This window comes from Emydura macquarii, unplaced genomic scaffold (assembly GCF_026122565.2).
Source record: "Emydura macquarii macquarii isolate MOO-44397 ecotype Brisbane River unplaced genomic scaffold, CSIRO-AGI_Emac_v2 contig_2676, whole genome shotgun sequence".
NCBI classification, from domain to species: Eukaryota; Metazoa; Chordata; order Testudines; family Chelidae; genus Emydura; species Emydura macquarii.
The window spans coordinates 45005799-45023483 of NW_027132813.1; positions in this window are offsets into that span (position 1 = coordinate 45005799).

Sequence of the window (17685 nt, forward strand, 5' to 3'; positions counted from 1 at the left end):
AATATAAGTTATGAAAAGGAGCAAGGTCAACCCCTATTGCCCCAGACGAATCATAGCTGATATTTAAAAGTACAGGTATTTCTCGGGCAATTGTTCTATCCTCTTTCAGGTTTATTATTTATTTTAATTGCATTTTATTGTGTTTGACTTTGACACCCTGAGACATACAAAAGGTGCTCTATAAATCAATTAGAAACAGTGGTGATAATATAAAATGTTATTACATCAGAGTTTTGATGGAGCTGGTGCTAAATATGTAAATAAATTAAAAGGAGATTAATCTTAGTCATGTTTAGATGCTTAATATTTGTTCCTGGCAAACACCTTTTGTCATATTGGTTCTTGTGCAACAATAACTTCTGTTAAGAAAGTGTTTGAGCTTATATCTAAGGAGGTTAAATACTTCAGCTCATTCATGACTCAGAAGTTCCTGAAGTTACAGTACATTTAATTTGTCTGAAAAAAACACATCATGTGCATTACAAGAAAAATAAAATCACAATAATTAAAGGGAGTCGCCTGAAGGTGTCTATGGAGAAGCAACAATCACCTCTTAAAAATCCTTTCCCTGGATCTGTTCTCACATGACCATCATTTCCCACGTCTGGAAAATGTTCCCGACTTCCCAACATGCTGAAGTACTTCTCTGCTGAGCACGTGGCATGCTGTGCTGGTCTCAGAATGCTGGGACGTTCACAGGGTGATTGATGATGAACATAAGTTGTTTCACTCCTCATGGAACGTTGTGTTGGGAAATTTCTTAAAGGGGCATTCTCTTTTTCTTTCTTTTTTTTTTTTTTTTAAATAAATTACCCCCTTTGTATCTATCACACATTCTTCATATAAAAATGTTAGCAACCAGTGCATAATTACTATCATGTGTTGCATTAAAATATTCCAGAGTAATGACTATAATTAAGTGTCAGAACCACAGAATTTTGCTACATGGTTCTTCAAAGATGACCACTCTCAAGATGATACTAATGTCATGTGAAGTCTCACCTAAGGAATGGTCTATTTCACAGATCCAAATAATAAAACTGAACAGCTCTGGAATTTATGAGACAAAATTCATATCAGATTAGTGCTCCTGTGAGCTACAGATTAAGTGCTCATTCCTTCCTTCACTTCATGTTAATGGCAGAATATTGACTCTCTCACTTAGTCAATGCATTACACACAGTGAGGCCTGGTCCTTCGGTGATGACAAAGATGGTAATTCAGTCTGGAACTGCTGCTGTTGTCGTAAACATTTATGATGACATCACTGAGTCCTGAGCTGTTGAATCATAGCTTTGTATTCTATCTGCTATCACATGTTAGCATAGAGGTACAAACTATATCGAGGAAGATGTAATTAACCCTTTATTTTCCCAAATGTATCCAATGGAAAACTTCCAGTGGTAGAGATGGTGAGGAGGAACCAAACCAGTGTAAAGTTCCCATCATGATCATTTTAAAACCCCTCTGATTATCAGATATTATGGAAGTTTTAATGTTCCAGTGGTTTAAGTACTCTCCCATCTTTGGCACCAACCATAGAGTCTACATGGATATCATAGAAGTGGTTGATCACCCCATGCTGGCCACCCACCAGACTATTATGAAGGGAATCCAAGCCTCTGGGTCTCTGGGTGTTTTAAGCCTTCAGAGCCAGACTCCACCCACTGACTCAAAATTGGGATCCTTAGGCACACTCTTCGGGTGCAGACACTTTGTCTGACACTCCACCATGAAAGGTGGAATCCACTGTCCAGCTGCCTAGCCCCCTCTGAGCACAGGGCTGACCCTTCAGACTCCTCTTCCCCCCCGTAATCAAATACACCCTATCCCAGAATCCCACCAAAAATGTGAGCTTTCTGGTTTATAGTTTAACTCTTTCATAAGACTTGTAGTAGTTGAGAAGCATACAACATACGGTGACCTACTTTGCCCAGAGTCTAACACAACTGTTATTTACTTAATCATACAAAGCACAACAGAGTACCCAGATCATTTAGAAAACAACACACAGTATAAAAACAATGCTCCATAATAGCTTACCCTTTCCTTTGGAAGTCCCTGAGGACCACCTGAATTCAGGAAAGCAGGCAGAGCCCCTGATCTTCTGCAGGCCCTTATATGCTGGGTTGCTTCTTTCTTCTCTTGAGCTGGAGACAAAATGGCCGAAGGCCCCAGATAGATTAGCTCCTCACCTTTTATAACTTGTAGCCCTCTCTGCTACGTGGTGTCCTGCTCAGCCTCCAAAGAACACCAGTTGTCGAGGTGACCTCTCCTCTGGAAAACCAAGTTTTCCTGGTTAGGAGCCAGTCTATTGTCTAGCATGATTATGTTTCAATGATAAAGCCCTTAAGTTAAATGACCCTATGGTATTTGAGAAACAAAGTGAATAAGTAATATTTTTTATTGGACCAACTTCTTTTGGGGAAAGTGACATGCTTTTGAGCTTACAGAGAGCTCTTCTCACAGCTAAATACAAGGTGGAAGATATTGTTTAGCATAAGTTGTTAACACATATTGTACAAGACTATCCAACGTGAATTGTGCAATTAACATCTGTGCAGTCACTGGACAAAAGAGAGGGACTAGTGGGTTACAGATTGTAGTAATAAATCATAAATCCAGGGTTTCTTTTCAGTCCGTGATTTTGCATTCAGCAAAGTTATGAAGTTAAGCTCCCAGGCTCATCTTCTGAGGATGTTGTGAAAGGTTCATTTGTGGAAAAGGACTGAGAGGTCAGATATGGAGTGATCTCTATGTAAAACATGTTCATCCACAAGTGATGTAGCGTTGTCATCTTTTCTCATTTTTCTGTGTGTGAGTTCATTTGAGAATGTAGTGATTATCTCATGTCACCCACATAGTTGATATTGGGGCATTTAATGCACTAGATGAGGTACAACACATGTTGTGATAGGCATGTGTAGGACCAGTGGATCTTGAAAGATGTGTTGTGGGGGAGTGTTGAACATCGTAGCAGTGAAGATATTCCTACAGGTTTTCTAGGATCTGGTGCCATTTTGAGTTGGTGTGTCTGTGGAGAACTTTCATGATAAAGAGATTGCACTACAGTACTTAAATTATGTGAATTGAAATATTATTTCCTTTATTTATTGTTTTTATGGCACAAATATTTCTAATAAAAATAATAATATAAAGTGAGCACTGTGCACTTTGTATTCTGTGTTGTAATAGAAATCAATATATTTGAAAATATAGAAAACATCCAAAAATATTTAAATAAATCGTATTCTATTATTGTTTAACACTGCGATTAAAACTGCGATTAATCACAATTAATTTTTTTAATTGCTTGACAGCCCCTGTTTTAATTATTTAATGATACCCAAATGGGTTCCAGTATGGGATGGTAGATAACAACTAGGGGTGTGTGGTCGGATGAGGCGTTCTTTCTGTAATGAAGCAGATTCTCTCGGGATATGTGGGTGGCGCATTTTATGATGCCATCTACTTCTCTGGTAGAGTATCCTTCTTTGGTTTTAAGTGTGTTATGGTGTGCAGCCCAGACTTTCTCCTCAGAGCATGTTGTGAAGTATCTGAGTGTGTGGATGTAGAAAACAGATTTCTTGATGTGTTTGGGGTGGTTACTGAATCTATGATGGTAAGTGTTCTGATCTGAGGATTTCTTATATATAGTTGTCTGTAGGGTTCTACTTTTGAAGCTGATCATGATCTCCATGAAATTGATGCTAGTATGGGAGTGTTCTAGAGACCGTTTAATGGATGGGTTGTGGTTGAAGTTTTGGTGAAAACCTATGAGCGAGTTTAGGTCTTCTGTCCAGAGGATGAAAATATCATCAATGTGTCTGAAGTATATCGTTCGTTTCATGGTGCATTTGTCCAGAAATTCTTCGTCAAGGTGACCCATCAAGAGGTTAACATCCCGGGGACCCAGTCTAGTACCATGGCTGTCTCAAGGTTTGGACAAAGTGCTTGTGGAATGCAAAATTGTTAAGAGTTCAGATGAAATGTTATCCTTTTGTCCCTACACCTGTTGACATTTTCTTCCAATACGGAGTTGAAAGGACAACAAAGAACACAACTAGCCCCTCATTGAAAATGGAGTTTGTGGTCTTATATTTTATGAAAAATGTTGTTTTGATCAAAGTTTTACATTTTTGGATGAAAAAAATGTGAACTGAAAATTGTTTCATTTTAAAATTTGTTTAGGTTTTTTTAACACTTTTTGGTGAGGAGAAAAAAACAACACTCACACTTAGTTTTTTCTCTTTTCCAGTGGGAAAAAATTAAGAAATGAGAGCAAGTGGGGCAACCTCCTTCCAATACCTTTAAAACAAGACAAAAAAACAGAATCAAATGTTTCCATTCATAACAAAACTAAATTAAATTTTTCTTAGTTTTGTATTTTTCACAAAAAAAAATCAAGAAATTTTTTTCAAAAGAATGGAATTCTGTATTTCAACTAGTCCTAAATATGGTGTAAATTGGGTGATTTCATCTAAATGCAATGAGGTCAGAATATACTCAAATCAAGGACTTGTCTACCTGGTGCGGCAACGGGTACTAGATGGGTGTGAATTGAAAAACACACAAACATGTTGTGCTCTAACTGGCCCATGTAGACCCTGGTGACACAAAAAGGTTCCCTTTAACATGTACTAGGTAACTTTTAATATATGCGAGCAAAGTCTAGATGGATCAGTTAGTGAGCAACACATTGCGTGTGCTTTAGAATTCACACCCCTCTAGTGCTCATTGCCACAATGTATACACAAAGTCCCAAGGTTCAAATCCACCTCACCTGACCCCAGAAACAATTACAACCTATATTGACAGGCCTCAACAAAGCAGACATGATTGAAGCTTGCACAGTTGTAGTGTTTGCTGAATAAACAGAGCACTTCGGCCCCTAAGGCTGTCAAATATTGGGCTTTTTACAAGCACTTAGTATTTGTTTTATAACTGAAAACTTAGACAAGATTCAAGTTCTGCATGTTCAGATTTTCCAGACTCTGATTGACCTGCATAATCTGCGTCAGGTTCATCCAGGTCTGTTCAGCTTTATGAAAGCTTCAAAGCACCAAGTTCCTGGTTTGGATGTGATGGTGTTTTGTCAGTTGACCTGGGCCAATAGTTTGTAATGAAAAACTGCAAAATATTGTGAAAAGTTCCAGAGAGGTAGCCGTGTTACTTTGTATACAGCAAAAACAACGAGAGTCCTGTAGCACTTTAAAGACTAACAAATTTCTGCAGGCATAAGCTTTCGTGGGCTGCAACCCACTGACATCTGACAAAGTGGATTGCAGCCCACGAAAGCTTGTGACCGCAGAAATTTGTTAGTCTTTAAGGTGCTACAGGATTCTCGCTGTTTTTACTGTAAAATATTGTGCTACTGTTATTAGCAAGTAGATTGTGATTTTCTCCAGTGTAGTCATCATTCAAAATTGTTGGGTCAATGGTTTCTACAAGTAGTGTATTTGTCTGAAGATTGTGTCTAAGAAGTTCATTGCAAATATTCAATATCTGACATTCAAGCTCTGTTGGTTAGTTTCTGTTGGAAATGGTGGCCAGATGCAGTATTTCTGTTCCATGATTGTGGAGGAATAAGTCTTAGAATCAGACTGCCTGTGCACATACTCATATTTACACATTCAAAATAGCCTTTTTTGCACATATTACCTGATATTCACCCAAACGCCTCTTTTTCTGTGACCACTTGGGCCAGTGAGTGCACTTCATACAGTATTCACAGAAAGGAACGCAGAAGAGACATAAACACAGTCAACGCAAATTCACTTCAAAATTGGAATTAATATTAATGAAAAATACTTTGCCTGAAAAATATGTATGCTCAGCTCTATTCAGCATTAAGGACCTGTTCCTTTCCTGAGCATCTTTAATCTCAGATGCAGCCAGACAGATTGAAGGCACTCTGTACCTTTCAGGATTGGACCCTAACATCTGGGTATATGTTGGGGGGGAGAGTTAAATAAAAGATAAGCATCACAATAGTATTATTTTCTTTACAGTGTGTTCCAGTGGTAAATTCTGTATCCCAGACTCCAGTGAGGATGTCTCTAAAAGCAGCAGTGGTCTCTGAAGGACGCCATGAGTATCCTATTGCAGAATTTAAAGTGCCTACTAACTGAATGCAGTTGCCTTATTTGTTAAAGGTGGTGCCAGAAATATTAATAGCTTTCAGACTCATTCCCTGGTTGGTGGTAGAAAATTCTTTTTCAAATCCATCCAGCAAAGCAGTTAGACAAAGGAATGTCCGCTTTTATATTTCCACACTAGAATTCCTTTGCTTTCGCCATTGCCTATTTAGGTATATAATATATATTTGTGTATAACAGACACAAATGTGTGTGTATTGTGGGCATGTTTAAAAACTTATAGTCTGACGAGTATTTTACACTAACTACTACTGCACTGTTGTCAGGCATCTACAAATGATACGAGTAATTTGCAATTGCAAAGCTTCCAACAGCTAATATCTAAATAATCAAAACATGAAAGTAGAGGAGGTGGGAATGATTAAGTTTCAGGGAAACTGCCTGTAAATCCCTGAGGAGTGAGGCAGAGTAACGCAGCAAAGCAAAGCAACAAAGAAGTGACTCTCTCTGAACCAGAATGAGAATCATCTGTAGTGCTGTGAGCAGAATTAATACAATGCCAATGTATGTGGCACATTAGCCTGGGAGAGACTTCAATCTTTTCCCCACAGCTTCAGGAATGTGCTCTTTATTCTCCTCAGAAATACTTTGCTCTTTCAGACATTCACCTACTTTTTACTCCTGGCTCCAAGAGGTTGCTTAACCAACCTGTATTTTCTCCTCTGATGTTTGCTTGTTTCTTCACTATTCTGCCTATGGAAGGCAGGCAAAACAATCACAGCATTTAACATATTAAACTCATGCAATGTGCTATTAATAACACTCAGAACTGTTACTACAGGTCCAAAGCACTTCAGATTTTCTTCCATTGGAAGCCACAACATAATAAGAGGAGGCACCAAGAGAGGTGTGGATCGCCCGCAAGAGGTCTGAACTGCAACATGTATTTTTACTGGAAGTCTGCAAACTAGCCAAAACCTTTGGAAAGTCATGACACCAATTTGGCAAAGCACTATCTCTGTCTGCTATATTGAAAACATCTTAGACAGCATAATACATAAAATGCACTTCATTTTCATGGTTTTAAGCTTGTCAGCTTTAAGCTGGTCTTTCTGTTGGCCTGCAGTCTGTCAAAGAGCAAAGATTAGGAAACTCAATGGAGCTTAACCAATATGATTTGACAAAATAAAACAGAAAGAGAGAGAGAAAAAAAGAGAAATCTACCCAGTGGTCTGGGGTGGGCTTTTTCCCTCCAGTGATGTAGTACTTCCATTTACTGTATTGAGGATCTGATCCAAAGTCAAGTGAAGTCGATGAGACCCTTTCTACTGACGTCAGTGAGCACTGGGTCAGGACCTAAGAGCATACCCCAAACCTCTGAACCTGTAATATATATTTTTCTGGGGCTCTGTACTAGAAATAATTGTCATGGTCATCAAAGAGGAAGCACTGCCAGTCTTTGGTTGTTGGGATGGTGACTAAAACTGATATAGTAGTGCCCTCAAGACTGTTAGTGGGCCAAAGTTTGTTCAGATGTTCTCAGGATAGTCCCATTCTTTACAAAGATCTTCTATCTCAAAAGCCAGAATATCTCCAGTGGCAACGGAATATTACAATGGGATTTTAAGCTGCAATGGGACAGGATATGCTGACGTAAAGTGGTAATTCCTTATTTAAATGTCTCATTGTAAACATCTTTGTCTCATGACACAGGACAACATGGAATAAGACTGCTCTAATGAGATGTGTAGTACAACACATTGCCTGATTTCCAAAGCCATCACCCTCCGTGGAGTAAAAGAGAAGAGGCAAATGTGAAGAGATTGACCACAAACATTCAAAATAGAAAACAGAATGAAAGGAAAGGAAATAGATTTGCAGAGCTTTGGAGCGATCAGGACTAAGATGGTGATGGTATGATGGGGCAGCTTAATTTGGCAATTAACTGATCTTTGACTACTAGAGGTGAATATGCCCAATGGCATGTTAGATGGGATGTTAGATGGGGTGGGTTCTGAGTTACTACAAAGAATTCTTTCTGGGTGCCTGGCTGGTGAGTCTTTACCACATGCTCAGAGTTCAGCTGATCGCCATATTTGGGGTCAGGAAGGAATTTTTCCCTAGGGCAGATCGGCAGAGGCCCAGGGGGTTTTTCGCCTTCCTCTGCAGCATGGGGCATGGGTCACTTTCTGGTAGATTCTCTGTACCTTGAAGTCTTTAAACCATGATTTGAGGACTTCAGTAACTCAGTCATAGATTAGGGGTCTATTACAGGCGTGGGTAGGTGAGGTTTTGTGGCCTGCGTTGTGATGATCATAATGATCTCTTCTGACCTTAAAGTCTATGAGTCTAAGAGTACTAAATAGAAAATAGATAGCTAAATATCCCAGTGTAGGTGCAAACAGACAGGCACTTCAGTGAGTGTCCTGGTCCTCAGAGGTATTCAGCGCCTGCACCTTTCCCTGTAGTCAATGGTTGCCCTGGGGACTCTACACCTCTGAAGATCAGGCCATGTATATGGATTTAGGTGAGCACCCAAGTTTGAAAATTTGAAATCTTTAAGGAGACAGATTTTGACAGAAGGAAATGTGCCCATTGTAGGACATCATTATGTATCAAGATCCCTCTGTTTCACATCAGGTGGCAAATATATTCCCCCAAAAGATGACAAATTTTCTCCAGAAAGTTATCAACACTTTTATCCTGGTAAAATCTAAGTAGAGAAAATGGACCAGGCCCCTGGCTGATTTACACCATCTGAAGATCTGCCCCAATGTATTTAACCAGTCAGAATTTGGCTAGGGTAGGATATGTGAAATCAGGTATCTTACAGATCAGTAAGCCAAGAATAAAGTTGGTACAGGTACTGCCCAAGTGCATTTGGCCTCAATGAGCCTTGACGGTATATAAGCAAGTCTGCTGTCTGGTGTGAATAGGTCTGTAGTTAAAGCGCTTATCAGTTTGACTAATGAGGATATAATAGGGATATGAGCAGATGAGCAGGAAAAAAAGAAAAATGTGTTTGCTGTGCTGACAGACTTACAAGTCAATTTGTGGTTATCTCATGCAGCAAGAATGTGTAGTTTATTTAAACATGTAGGTATGGTTTTAACTAAGGTCATTATCAGTCAGATAGTGACTGGCACAAGCGAGAGGCTGTGTCTCCATTCAGTTATTATGAAGGATCAACAAATCAGATTGTGTAAAGAAAAACTAGATTTCACCCATCCTTTCGAACCAGACCGGAACCATTTGTAGGGTTGAAAATATTAGACTTTTAAAACATAATTTTCACATCCCGCCATACTTCCTGATTGCAGCTCAGACACTTCAGGAAAGGCTATTCTTATGGACCCAGTCCTCAGCTTGGTCTTTTATATCAGCTGAGCAGCTGGCCCATCTACTTCCAACTAAGTCTGAACCAGAAAGTCCTGCTTTTGCTAGATTTCTAGCCCAATTTTCCACTGTATGTATTCACCAACCTACCATTTCAAGGAAGAAACACTGGAATGGCGTGTTGTCCTGCACATTCCTGCAGAGAAACCTGTGTTAAATGAGCAAGTTCCTTCATTCTTAAATTCACAGATCCACCGTAAACCAAAACCTGTTCTTAGCTGCAGCAGGCAGCTGTCTGCACTGAACAGCATTCAGGGCCCTGCCTCATTATGGGGAAGAGAGACCCTGTAAAGTCTCCAGCCACACCCCACACATAAATAATAGCAGCTGCCCACGGCCCTGAGAATGGTCCTTGTGTTGCACTGGCATGGTTATCAGAGTTACCTTTAGGTAATCTGAAAAGGAGACAGAGTGCTGTAGCCCCAGTATGAAGAAAAAGACAAAAAGCAATCATTTCACTTTAAAACTAGAGAGTAAGGTTGGATGCAGAACCAACTGCAGTGTCAACTGTTACTTGAGGGGCCAGCTGGCACAGAATGGATAAAACCTGCAACCCACAACCTACCAAAAAGGAAGTTTGATTTGATGGATAGCTACACGCTATTGCACAGTCATTACAGTTGACCACTGAGGGAGAAACAGAGAACTTTGCATGGCCACTAAAGCCAGTCAAAAACTGGAAAAAGAATTCAATGAAATATTTCAGAATTTCTAAGGCGTTTCAATTTTGCAGGGATTCAAAATGGATCAATTTTCCATTTATTCATAAACTTTGTTACCAAAACGTGTACTGGAAGTTTACTTGAAAATGTTGGTGTGTTGAAAACCACATTTTCGTACTCAAAATTGGATGGTTGGTGAATGAAATATGCCTGTAATCATTTTGAAAATGATTTCAATACAATTTTTGATGAACAGTTGATAAACAGGTCACAGAAAATTGTACAAAATGAAAAATTGTTAATCTCAACAACTTTTAAAGGCAAGTTTTGTTTTATAAAAAAGGCAATTTTTCTGTGAAAAACTGGAAAATGTCAACCACCCTTAGTGGTCACTTTAAGAGACATATATGTTCACCATTACAGTGATGGGTGCAGTGTAGAAACTTAAACCAACAGACAGAAATATGTAGAGAGATCTATATTGCTTTATCCATTTCTGTAAGAGTGTAACTTATATGCCAGTAATTTATGTACCAGTGTACTACTGTGTTTTCTTTATACTGAGTTTCAAAATCTGATACAAAACATATTTTAAGACTCACTAAATTAATATATTGCATTATAAAAGCTGTCTTCAGAAATTTGTAAATTCAGAACATTAAATATTTAGTTTACATTTACTATTAGCTTTTGCTTTCATCAGAAGTTAACTGGACAGGGGGGAGAGAAAGAGAGACCCATTCAAAAGTCTGTTTCTTGCTTGCAACAGATCCAGGATTCTTTTAAACATTGTACCACTATCTGATTAATTTGAGAATGTCAGGTGATGGACTCCAGCTGCAGACAAAATTGAGGCTATCAAGAATTATAAAATGGTGGTACTTTATTTATTTTGTTTAATTTTAAGCCACTTATTGGTGCATTACATGTCAGGCTTCTGAAAGAAATAGAGTCCAAAAGCAAAGTGATTCAAGTAGGAAATAGGAAAGATATACTGTTTACAAAAACTAAATGTAGTCTTTGGAAATTAAGAGTGAGGCTTGACATAGAAGGAATTCTGGAATAAGGACAGAGTTCACTAAAGGTTAACTGATTTAGGGATATGTACTCACTTAGGGCCTGATCTAAAGCTCACTGAAGTCAATAATAGATTTTCCGCTGACTTCAGGGGACTCTAGCTGAGGGACATTTCAAATATCCATTATGACTTGTAGAAGAGAGGAATACTCCTTAGCTAGGTCTTGTTGGTTTGATACCATTACTAGATCCTCTGTTTTGCAAAATCTGGATGTCCTGTTGGTCCCATCAGTGCACAACCAGTGTTATGAATTCCTGCTCATTTTAGCTTGGTATTCAGTGGTAATTACCAGGATTGCATCAAAGTCCTACCAACTGGATGGAACTAATTCCCACCCCTTTACAGAAATGTAAAGGACTGTGTGGTAATCTATGGCAGTTATTCTCCATGTGAGTGATAATGGTTTGGTGTCTTTAATCAGTATTAAAGACATAGAAGAGGCATGACTGGGAAGAGATAAAAAACCTGTTTCTTCCTGATCTGCTGTGGTGAATATAGTTGAAATGGAAAATTGAGAGGCTTCATGTGGCTTTTTTTGGGCCACGAGGCATAAGGATATTTTGTATGGACTGTCTCAACATGTTTCATGCCAAAGGTGACGTCTCAGACCCTGGCTTGGCAATCTTTAACCTGTATCTCCAGGTCTCCCTCATGTGCTGGTTGGAAGATAAATGGATTATCATCACGTTTAATATAGAGGTCCCAATAAGAATCAAAGCCTTGTCACAGGGCAGGTGGGCCTCTCACATCCTGGGATTCCTTTCACACACTCCTGTGTAGGTTTTCCACCATGTGCTTTACCTCTCTCCCACATAAGGCTTTTACCCTCTCCTTAGACATAGTTCCTTGACATCCTTGGCTTCTCTGGCCCTTCCCCTTCCTGTCTCTCCTTTAATTGTCCTCAGCTAACATGCTGAATTGGTTAATCGCCTGGTGCTTTGCCAATTATTTCCTCAATGTGGTGTATATGGAGACACTTGCAAATACAGAGTGATGAGTCAGCCTTGGGCAACTTGCACTTAGGTGCCATTTTTGCAGAAACAGTACTAACATAAAAAATGGGTAGGTGTCATCTAGAGCCCCCTAGTAGCGGGAAAACAGGGGGCATGTTCCTTTCCATGCAACAGATATCCTCCCAGCCATTAGCTGTGATAATGGGGGCTGTGGTGAGTGCCAGCTAAGCAATGGGTGCCATTGCAGTTATTGCCATTGGCACTGGTAGGCCGTCAGTGCATGGCAGACAAGCAGTGATGTCCATACAGGCTTTCTCCACACCAGGAAACCAGTCATCTCTCCAGAAAACATTTTATCAGTGCAAACAAGTAAAGGCCAGCCAAGCCCCCTTGCAGCTGCCAGGACTTCCAGTCCTGGAGCTCAGATAAGTTTATTTGGGTTCCAATTCAATACATTTACAGTCATTTTCCAGCCATTTCAAACAATGAGTCACTGTCATGATTCAGGCATGTCCTCAACAGAAAGGTCTTTATGATGTAAACTGAGGTCACCCTTAATAATTATGAGAAATAGAATGCCCAGCACTTCTATAACAAATATTTTGCTGTTATGCAGCACTTTGGATCCACAGGTTTCAAAGGCTTGTACAAAAATGGGTCAACATTATTAGCGCCACTTTTGCAGATGACCGAGGTGAGCTGGGTGCCCAATCAAATGGATGGCACTCATTTGCATATTTTAGAGCAAAATCCAAAAATACCCCAAAACAGAGAGCGGAAAGAATAAACCAGAGTTGGTTAGGCAATGAAGTACACAAATATAGTCCCATGCTAATCATGCCCTTTACAAAATGGCAGTCCTGCCTGAAAGACAGACAGCACACAACACAAACATTGCCAAGTTCACTGGACACCAGAATCACCAAGTTAGGCAGATAACATGAGGAACAAACAGCCAGATATATCAAGACAGAACACAAAATTCAAACACATTAGAAGCAAAGAAGGGACATTTTTGATTATACGGATAGGTTTTCTAGAACCACCCATTCTCAAATGATGAACAGGGCAATTAAAGATGATGGCTAAGGAGCAGAGTATGATATTCATTTTTTTGTTGGTTTTACTAGATGATGAGGGGAAAATTCCTATTCTACGAACACTTTTTTGGGGAAATCAGAGAGCTGCCTGAGCAAAGACTGAAATCTTATGTAAGGAATTAGGGGGCAGCTTGAGAGTCTCAAGTGCATTATGGCTGCGAGATGTTTTGCTGAAGGTTTGCAAAACAGGAGAAAGAGAATATGCAAAGTGGCCTTAAAAAGAGTACCTGATACTGAAGACTGGGAAGTCCCTGAGATAGGGCCTACCTTTAAAAATGGAACCAAGTGATACCTCAGTAACTATATACCTTCCTTATGGGTGAGCTAGTCAGAAACCTAATTAAGGGCAGAGTAGTACAATATCTAACCTAATAAAGTCAGCAAGCCTTCTGTAAGGGAACATCAGCCTCTCTAATGTGTTAAGAGTTCTTTGAAAAAGTTAATACAACAGTAGATAAAGGTGACCTGGGTGATCATAACTTACTTGGGTTTTCAAACAACTTTGATAAGGTCCCTCATAAGGACCCATTCAGGAAAATAAATAACCAAAGGGTAAAGGGGCAGAGTCTTGTCACTGATTTAGAAAAAAAAAAAAAGAGAGAGGTCAAGAAACAGGAGAATAGTTGTGGGGGACAGCTGGAGAGTGGAGAAAAGTTGACTGTGAGGTAATGCAGGACTCAGTTTTGGGGGGGCGGAGGCAAACTTTTTTTTTTTTTTTTGCCTAGTTTTGTAACTAGTCAAGGTTCAAAAGTTCAACTTGAACATAATTGGGTTTGCATTCTGAGTCCAAGAGGCTGAGATAAATCAATAAAAATAGAGAAGAGAGGAAAGAAAGAAAGTTTAAAAAGGGGTAAATAGGAGGAGAGAGAGAGTTATAATGAAAAAATAAATTGTGGATGTATATATGTGTACACTACACATTTCCAGCCTACCTTCTATGGATGCTTTTCTGACCCTGACACATAGCACAGCCTAGCATACCATGTTTTTGTTTATAAATTGAATCACCTTAAAGGAAAAAAAATCTTGGGTTTAAGTTATAGGAAAAATTAGGTCTGTGACCTCAAACTAGTTTTACAGCCCCAGCAAACCGTTCAAGTCATGCAGAAAACCTCAAGATCCACAAGTTTTTCCCATCCCATTGGATATATTTAGAGCCAGACTGCTCTGCTGCTGAGACAGTGTGTGGGGGATTGGAAGTTCTCAAAACCTCTGCATCGGCACACAGTGTGGCCTGGACACAATCACAGACCCTGCACTCTCCCAAGCACAGTGACTGTTTCCTGCTAGTGCCCCCATGGACGGTAGCCACTGCTGTGTGTCAGAGTCACTTCTCTCCTGCCTGGCACACAACGGGGCACATCCTGCGCTCACGGGAGGTATGTGACTGCTTCTCTGTTTGCTTGGGATCTCCGGAGAGATTGTGTCTTTTGGAAGCGAATTCCTTCCTTGAGATCTCCTGGGATAGTGCAACTGCCCAGCCATCCACTATGGGCCAAGGCTTATCAGGCATAATCCAGCTCTTGCTGTATTCATGGTTTGGAGGTGGGGAATGAGTAGCAGATTAATAACATTTGTGGCACTTAGTGTCATCAGCATGTTCAGTAGTGGCCTCCACAACTGCACCTAGGACTTGTCACACCTTCACTTTTGGGCATGCACACATGCAGATGTGTGTGTAACCTGCATTTGAACATGCAAAGAAAGGAGCCATCTGCATGAATAAATCTTTGGATTAGCACATACTCACATGCAGATGTGGAAAACTGCCGATTTCATTTTATAGGTCTTTTAAAAAAAAAAAAATTATAGGCGCGACCTATGGCTAGGACAGCGGACACATATAACACCACATATAACACATAGGACAGCACCACATATAACATTCGTGTTGTTGCAGGCTAAAATGATAATGGCAATGAAGATGGTTCAGAATGTCAGTTAATCACCTTCCGGGATTAGCAGACAATCCACGTATAAATCCACCCACAGCACTGCGGTACTGGCTAGATGCATCATCAGTTATTGGTTCTGCTGGTGACAGGATACCAGATTAAAATACTTAGCTCTCCCCAATGCAGGAAGTCCAAGCTATAGACGGAGAGCAGAAGGCTGGCAATGTGTTATGCTCTGTCATTGTATTGCCAGGCAGAAAGGCAGTCTTCAATCCACATGTATGTACATCAGAGAGAAGATAAGTCTTTTTAAAACTTCTGAACAAAATGTCTCCGTATCAGGAGAGTGGGACATGGCAGAAGTCATGCCATGTGACGTGGAAAATGTAGCATGCATTCAAATTCCTCATCCACACCACATCTGCATTTTGGTGACTTGCATTGTACAGATTGCTCTTGGGGCAGATGTCCATATCACTACAAACCCATCGTGATGCTCTTATCATAATTCACCGCCACATCACTAACCACCATCCTACTGACAGTCTGAACAGAGATGACAAGTCCTGCTGGAGAGCGAGTGACTCTTCACTATAGGTGGAACCCGGGCAGCAGAATGTAACAGGCCAGATCCCAAGAGGAACCACTGCACTGCCAACACGACAGAGGAGAGACTGAGACAGAGAAACACTACTTGGAAGTTTCAAATACCAAGGTGTGTGAGAAAGGTATTTCCTCAAATGGTCAGGGATCAGAAAAGACTTGTTATCAAAAAGTGAAGAGGGAAAATCTTGAAAGAAAAGAGGGAGACCATGGACTGCATCATACCATGTAGCAACCTGCCACTGGATTGGCAATGGACACTAATGACAAATAGACACAGGGAATAAAACCCCAAATGCAGAATGAAGCCCTGTCATGGACAGATAGTACTTACCATGCCTATCCCATTGAGAGATATCCCAGAAGTCAAGCTGTACTTCTTGTATAGCTTGCCACCACAATAAAACATTATTGAATTGAATTGGCAAGGCACTTGGGATGAGGGAAGGTTATAAAGTGGAAGAGTCAGAAACTTGTTTGTGCAGCATCTAACACAGCAGGCCTCTGGTCCATTCCTGGGGCACCGAGGTCCTACCATAATACATATAATAAATAAATAACAATAATGACCTGTTTTCCTCCACCTTCTTATTTGCAGAACCTGATCTTCAAATGCTGTAGCCACTGACTTCGATGGAGCTAAACTGATTTACACCAGTTCAGGAGCTGGCCTGTAACGTTTTATTGGTTTTGCACTGGCCATTGGGATGACAGTAATATATGGAGCTTGACAGGTGATTAGGCAGCGTGAGTCATCATTAATTTTACATATTTCCATATATTTAAGAAGAAAAAGGTGGGGGAACTTCTATTTGATTTTTTGTTTGGAAAGAAGGGAGGAATAAATATCTGATTCTCCAGTTTTTCTTATCCTTTAATTTCCCCTTAATCCATTTGATGGGACAGCTTGGGCAATGTTTATTAGCTGAGATCTGCTTATTCACTGTATTCATTCAGAGAGAGCATTTCTTTTTGCATGAAGTACTTTTCCTGTTGTGGAGAGATTTTTGTACTCCTAGAGCCCTGTCTGCTTCTCTTTTCTTCTGGATGTTTGACTTCCTTATATCCAGTTTTACCTAACTTGTTAACTGAATTTTCAGTTTAAGGATCCTCTATTTGTGTATTTCTCTTCAGGATGGATGGGCTGCTGATGTGTTATTGTGAGTTTCTATCAATTGTGCATAGGAGGTTAATGGTTACACTTGCAGAGGAGAAAGGTTTATCATGAGAAGATGTTTACTTTCCAGCTCATTGCTCAAAATGGCAGGGAGGAAGGTTTTGTGATGGGGGAAGGCACATTCGGTCAGATAATGTAAGAACCTCAGTCGAGATCTCAAACCAAATCTAAATCTTTTTTCAGGTTTCAAAAGTTTAGCCACTGTAATTGTAATTCAGTTAATTTTATTCGAGTCAAAGAAAAAGAGGAACAGTTACTTGGGAATCAGCTAGAATTGAAAGTTATAGGATAAAAGAAGCACAAGGAAAAAACTGTATTACTTTAAAAGGTACTCAGTACATAAGAATGCTTAGTTATGCCTTCAGTTCATAACCTGTCTGGTTTTATTGATAACCTTCATTTTCATTTTGGCTGTGCATCAGAAAAGTTATTTTTTCAATTCATTTTCATTTATTCTATGCAATTTCCTCAGAGAAGGGAATTCAAAATGCCAACTCAGGAGTGAGATAGTTCTCGTGTGAGCCTTTAAAACCCTGCATGTTACTCCATGGGTTCATAACACTCTTCAAGTAAAAGCATTGAACCATTGAATTTTTGCAGTCTTACAGTGTTTTTCTGCAGCCACATATGTGAAGCTGCCTTGGAATTTTCTTCTCTGGACACAGAAGAATCTCTGAATCTCAAGAGTCTTGTATGTCTTTCTAACCCCCCCTGCCATCACCA